This window comes from Mustelus asterias, chromosome 5, assembly GCF_964213995.1.
Source record: "Mustelus asterias chromosome 5, sMusAst1.hap1.1, whole genome shotgun sequence".
Lineage (NCBI taxonomy): Eukaryota > Metazoa > Chordata > Chondrichthyes > Carcharhiniformes > Triakidae > Mustelus > Mustelus asterias.
In genome coordinates, this window is record NC_135805.1 from 144,579,256 (window position 1) to 144,586,659 (window position 7,404).

Here is a 7,404-nt window from a genome sequence, read left to right on the forward strand (position 1 = left end):
ATAGCCTTTTTCCTCTGATGGAGAAATCCAGCACGAGGGGGCATGGCTTTAAATTGAGGGGGGGTAGTTATAGAACCGATGTCAGGGGTAGGTTCTTTACCCAGAGGGTGGTGAGGGATTGGAATGCCCTGCCAGCATCAGTAGTAAATGCGCCTAGTTTGGGGGCGTTTAAGAGATCCGTAGATAGGTTCATGGACGAAAAGAAATTGGTTTAGGTTGGAGGGTCACAGTTTTTTTTTTAACTGGTCGGTGCAACATCGTGGGCCGAAGGGCCTGTTCTGCGCTGTAATGTTCTATGTTCTATGTTCTATGTTCTATATGGCGCGTAAGAAACAATAATTTTCACTGAATGTTAATACATGTGACAATAATAAATCAAATCAAATCAAAGAATAATGGTGGCGGGGTGGGGAGGGGGTGGGGCTCTCATTGCAATACATAACATTCCAAAATTATTAGACAGTGTCGATGAAAGATCGACGTTCCCGCTAATGGGAGTGTCCAGAATTAGGGGTCACAGTTTGAGGTACTGTTTAGGCCGCTTAGGACATTGTTGAGGAGAAATTGATTCACTGAGAAAGTGGTCAGCCTATGGACTTCGTTACCACAGAACATTGTTGAGGGCAACACATTGCATGTTTTCAAGAAACCGTTAGATGTAACAAATGAGGCGAAGGGTATCAAAAGATATGGGGAATGCAATATCAAGCTATTGAGTTGTATGATCAGCCATGATCATAATGAATGGCAGAGGAGGCTCATAGGGCCGAATGGCCTCCTCCTGCCCCGATTTTCAAACTTTCAATATTTCTCGTCTGCAGCGTTCTATCTATGAAGAGAGGCTAGCCAGCCTCGAGCGTTTTACCTAAGGTGCATCGAGATGAGAACTTGAAACGCCATTGCATAGAAGGCTACGGACCAAGTGCTGGAAAATAGTGTTAGAGTAGAATAGAGGTTGATGACCGTCGCAGAAACAATTAAACAAAGAGCCATATTCTGAGCTGTAAAACTCTAACATCCTCTGCTTTCCAATTCTCCTGGAGAAATTGTGATTTTATATCATTATTTATTTCAGATCTCCAAGAATCTCCTTTTGGTTATAATCCTCAATGAGGTAATTAAGTATGCTCGCATCAGGGAGACAGAATTACCATTTTAACTGGCGCTGTGGAGACACTATCAGATGTGTTTATTTCTGGTAATCAAATCACTGTTCACTTCTCATGTTCTGTCAAATGAATATTGATGAAATAATAACAATATTATCTATCAGAATGATCGCCAAGTGAGAAACATGTTCCACGCAATAATATAAACACAGTGACGGTTTAATCCATTCATGAATAGTGGACGAAACTGAATCTGAGTCTAGTTCACTTCAGATTTCATGAATAAGCCATGCTCATATTTTTGGTGTTTCTGTTGTTCCACACTCTATTCAGTTGGGACTGCATATTTCTGATGCAATGTGTTTGTTCAAGAGAGCGTAACAAATAGCAACCATCAGGGGTATATTATCAATGGAGATTTACCATCTATATAAATCAGAGCTTATTGGAAGGTTTTCGCTCAGAGTGTCAGTCTGTGAAGTGCTTTCCAGACCGTCACTGCTGTTAAGAGCAATGGGATATCCAATAATTCTACAGATAGAACGAATTTACTATCCCCTTCTTGCTGTCTTTGGAGTTTTTGGTAAGGTTTGATTAATCTATTGATGGCAAAATGTTTGGTCCGCAGTTGTAATGATGTTTCATTTTCTACACATTAGTCTGTTATTTTCACTAGCTCAAATAATGAATTAATCGAGGTCATTTTTCTTCCAGACATGTAACAAAATTATTTTGTCTGAAATGATCTGCTTGTATTCAAACTTTATAACGATATTCTTATTACTAAATGTACCGAGAGCAGCGGCTTGGGTTAGGTCTGACAATTTATTATCAAAATGTATTAACATTTTCGTGCCGTTGAATGAATGGTTTTCGAAATATTTATTCAAGAAAATGTTTACAGCCTTTGAAAATGGAACAGGTCAAAGTTCTGTGTTACAGGAAGCAAACAAAATCGCCTCCATCATTAAGAACACAGTTCACGTTAACAAGCATATCAAAGTTTCACATGCCTTCACTTATGACATATCAATTACGTATATAGCTTACGAAGCTTAATAGATCTGAAATATCCTCGTGACTCATTGACATGGCTTTTCTCTTTGCGAGTGAAGTAATTTTCTCTTCATTGCATTCTGAAATGAACTGTTTGGATATTCTGTTGCTTCGGTGGTCTTCATTTCTGTTGGACCAAAAGCCTTTCGATGTGCCGTCACATTAAATGTTGCTATGGTGATGTTGCCATTTCTTACTCATTAATTGATCTATGTAGCGCTGCTATTTTTAATTGTTGTGTCAGAACTTCCTCCGTCCCGAGATGTGCCGAAAAGTGGTTCTCAGGTCAACTTTGCGTTGCGTTTAGCTGCAATCAGCGGGACAGATTATTAAATGTGGATTTATGTGATAAACCATTCTCAGAAGTTTCATTACGTAGAAAACTAACTCTGAGAATAAGCAAGTGGCGAACGAGATTGTAAACATAACGCAATGGCCCGATGTTAATGTTCAATTGGCTGGGATAAGCGCAATTGGAAGAGATATTTACAGTTAGTATCGGAGTTAGAATGCTCGCCTGGAAATTAATCTGAGGAATAGAGAGACAAGGAAGGGGGGGGGGGGGGGGGAAGTAGTTGAGACTCGGGAATAGCGAGAAGGACGTAAACATAACGAACAAACTTAAAAGCTTAACAACAATAAATGACTGACATTCGCAGAGCAATGAGAAAGAAAGTTCCAATTAATGGATGGCTTAGCATTCTAATTTTTCTTTGATTTCTGTTTTGTTTCTGCTTTGGGTGCTCCCAGGTCTAACGTGCACTTTGATGAACAGCATGCTTTTTTTCATTCTGACTAATTGAACAAACGGTTAAAGATCAGTTAATTACTGGGGATAATTCGTTAGCATGATACTTTGTTGAAAGGAAGATGTTGAATTTGCAACGGCATTTGTTCCCTTGATTTGAATTTGAACTAATTAAGTGTGAAATCCACGTTACATTTCCAATGTTACCTGGTTACAATTAGCATAGTGTTCAACATTTAAAATAATGATTTGATTTATATGATTGGAAGATACAGATATTTTGTATCACATTGCTTTGCAATATCTCCATATTCATTGTATGTTCTGCTTCTTCACTCACGGTTTAGTTGTTTTGCAGTTTCCGAAAGCATCTGTTCGTGGCCCCCGCCAACCGTAACCAAATGTCTTCAATGCTCCTTTTTTACCCTTCTTCCCACCATCAATCACTGCATCGCATGCAAGCACCGCCTCCTGTCGATCTGCAAGCCTCAAATATTTAGATACAACTGTCCGCCTTACAGGTTCAGTGTTGAGTCTTTGTTGCCCCAACTTAACTCAGTGTTAAAAGTCAAAGAAGCCATTCGAATTCCTTCTCTTTGCCCGCTGCATGTCTAGAGCAAATATGTTGATGTAAACTCATGGGTTGCCTTGCCATGAGATACATTTCCATTGCTGGCAGGTAATGAGATCTCCCTCAGTGCCTCTTGAGAATCCAATGCTGACTCTGCACAAACATTTATTTTCTCAAATCCATGATCGCTACACGTATGCGGATATATTCATCTGATCCGTAGTGCTATCCCAGTCAACAAGTGAATTTCTAGACTTCTGCTCAACAACAAGTTAAATTCAGACCAGGTATGTTTTCACCATGCCTTAATCATATATTAGTAGGACCAGTAGTAGTAGGACCAGTATTTACTGGTTTACCTAACTGGTCATGAGAAGGTTATTTTGAGCCGATTTCTTGAAATATTGTAGACCCGGGCACTGGGTCAACTGAAAATGCGTTTCCGGCGACAAACAGGTTTTTAAAAAATGAATTCACAGTGCAGGAATGGAAATAAAGTTCCATCTCAGAATGGTGCATTTTTTTGTGGGGGTGGGAGGTTGGGGCGGGGAGAGGGGGGGGGGGGGGCGCTGGGTGGGGGTGGGGGATTTTGCTGTTTCTAATATCTGCTGACTTTTCATTTTTGATTGTAGAGGTTCTGTTTGTGCAGGATGCTACTGAATTTGCCATGGCGAGTTGCTGCAATTAATCTTTTTGATTGTACGCAATGTGCATGAGAGGTGGAGGAAATTAATGATTCATTTGTTGGTTATGCTGCAAGTAGTGACCCAGGATGTTGCTGGCGGCCGATTAATTGAAGGCAATATATGTCCTTTTACTGGCATTGGCCTACACATGGTTTTGTCTACATTATTGATTCACTGATGTTCTTTCGCCAAGACACGGTGCTGTTAGAGAGGGAACTACAAGATGTACATGCAGTTACATTTAAGGAATGAAAGTATAATTCCAAGTCGATTGGCGAGTATCCAGGGCTCCCAGTCACGTGCTTCCCGCTGGCGGGAGGTGGAGTGTTATTTGCTGGGATTTTCTTGTTTCGCCGCTGTTAATGGGAATTCCCATTGACGTCACCGTACGCTGGCGGGAAACCCAAGGGCAGAGGTGCACTGCCCGCGGGATCAAAGAATGCCGCCGGTGTTTACTGCCAGAGAATTCCAGAGAATATATTTTCTGAATTGGTGCGAACTTACAATTGGTGTTATGCTGTTCGATGGTGCGGTGTTGCTGAGAAATAAACTTTGGTGAGTTTCTCCAGTGTACCTATGGTACAGTCTCCTCCCAATGTACTGAGATGACTGAAACTTTCTCATGATGCTCCCAGTAACAATGCAATCTGCATTGCAAATAATGAAGCCAAACTTGTTCAGAGTTTTCAGAGCACTTGCCAGGCAAATTGAGAATATTATGTAAAATTCCTTCAAAATATTGCTGAACGGTTAGGGAATTAGCAACTATACTCGACCCAGATTTTCAGCCCCGGTATTGCAAGCAGCATAATGATGTGTCTGGTCAGGTAAAGTTTGTGATCACCGATTACCCCATCAGCTATTGCTTTTATGTTCTAAGCGATGCTAATTTAGTTGAATACCAAATACAAATCTAAACCTTAAGTTTATTAACGAGTTTAATTGAAGTTTAAGTTTATTTTTTAGGGTCACAATTAGGCTTACAATAACACTGCAATAAAGTTACTGTGAAAATCCCCTGGTCACCACACTCTGGCGCCTGGCGCATACACTGAGGGAGAATTTAGCATGGTCAGTGCACCTAACCAATACATCTTTTGGGCTGTGGGAGGAAACCGGAGGATCCAGAGGAAACCCACGAGGACACGGGAAGAACGTGCAAACTCCACACAGACAGTGACCCAAGCCTGGTTTGTGAGGCAATAATGGTAACCATTGTGCCACTCTATTGCCCCCCTCCCCCCAAAACAAAGAGCACAAACTCAGTCCCCCACTACCAACCTGTAGTCGAGTATCCAGCATTTGGGGACATCAGAGGCGTCGGCATATCTGGGGTGCAATGGGATAGCCTCATCCAGGGAGATCAAACTGCCTGTTCATTGATTCTCCCCTGCAAGGTAATTATTGTTGGACATTACTATTGGCTTTGTATAACAGACTGTTAATGGTGACATAACAATTTAAGGCTTAAAATTACCCAAGTTCATATGTTAAATGAGCATGGGCTTTCTCTCAATTTTACGACTTGTGAAGAGTATTGAATCCTGTGGAACAATCAGATAATATTATGCCTCTGACGTAAAGTTGAATGGAAGTGCACTGATAAGAGTTTTGCAGTTACCTGTGTATAAGTCATTGCCATGAATAAAACTCCAGCTATCTATGTAGTTGAAATAAAAGAGATGGAGCAGGCAGAATAACCTCCCTTTTATGGAATATATGACCCCAGAACTTGGAAGGTTGCTACCAAGTTTTGTATTGCTTCCAATTGTTATATGACTTAATGATGCTTCATTCTATCAACTGCTAGAAGTCAATGAGGGACACCCAAGCCTAGGCCCCTCGTCCGCACACCGATCCGAACGGTAACTATATTGCACTTTGCTGACAGATGGTTGGCCAAAACCCGCGAAAATGGGGTACGAGTTCAGCAAATGGATTGCATCTTTTCAAGGAAAGGCACCCACTCCTGCAATCTCTAGGGCAATAAAAATGGACGGAAAATGTTGCCCAACCAGAGCTTTTCGCATCCCATGAACAGATAAGACAGGGAAATATGCACTTGCGTGCCATTAATAAATTAGCTGTGAAAGGTATCTGCAAGGCTGGAAAACATGGACCAGAACTGAGAACCAACTCGTCCAATCGGCCTGTACATGGTAACAAGTGTATCAGCCCTATCTCTTGCACAGACGTATGGACATCAATTTATTGAGAATGGGGATAATTTATTTTGGATATTGCATAATTATATACAAACTTTCAACATTGTTTGCTGCCGTTATGAAGAGATTTCCTTTGACCCAGGAGTTAGCGGAAAACTTAGTTCTGACCAGCGATTTTTGCTTAATAAGCTGCAGAAGTGCATAGTTTTGTGTTGTAATTCAAAAAAAAATCTATTCTGTACAGGTTGGTGTGGATCTGCAACTAAAATGCAGGCCTAAACTCCTCAATGAACTCCAATTTTATCGCTTGATTGCTGATGATTGTTGTGTGAAAGAATAAATGAACAACGAGTAAAAATATAGTTGCGATCCATTATTCGGCTGCATCTGATTGTCTACACTGCCCCCCGGATGTCTAGATTTGAACGACCATGTCTATTCTTAACCCATTGGCTTCCAAATTAGAACTTTATACGTATCTGAAAAGAATACAAACATGAGGAGTCCCGTGGAAATTTGGGCGGAGCGGGCTGATGAATGGACAAGTGACTTGGCAGCGTACGAGCACAGAGGCCGCTGCTTGAATGGTCGGTTTCTGAACTTTATTAAATCCTATTAAGCACTTCTCGAGTCACACACTATGTCCTAAGTATGATTAACGGACCATTTCTCTAACAACAATATCCATTGTACACCACCTCAACCCCCCCCCAAACCCCCCAACCCCCCCCCCCCCCCGCCCCCCCCCCCCCCGCACCCGACCCCCCGCGCCCGGCATCTTGCCCCTTCGTTAGCTGATGACCGATCATTGGCACCATTTGACAGAAAAATCCAGTAAGATTGGTAATCCAGTCACTTGTTGCGGGACTAAACCATTCTTCTAAATGTTCATCACAATCCGTTATTTAGATATATTTACCAGCGGCAAGGTGGCACAATAGCTAGCATCGCTGCCTCACAGCGCCGGGGCCCGGGTTCAATGACGACTTTGGGTGACTGTCAGTGTGGAGTTTGCACATGCCCCCGTTGTCTGCATGGGTTTCCTCCCGGTGCTCCGATTGCCTCTCAC

General features: G+C 41.9%; 1 non-coding gene across 1 annotated transcript; it reads right to left on the minus strand.

Moving 5' to 3' along the window:
• Positions 1 to 5,413: 5,413 nt before the first annotated feature.
• On the minus strand, positions 5,414 to 5,575 carry LOC144494478 (U1 spliceosomal RNA). Its single transcript, XR_013498063.1, has one exon. It is a non-coding gene; the product is annotated as a U1 spliceosomal RNA (small nuclear RNA).
• Between the last annotated feature and the right edge of the window lie 1,829 nt (positions 5,576 to 7,404).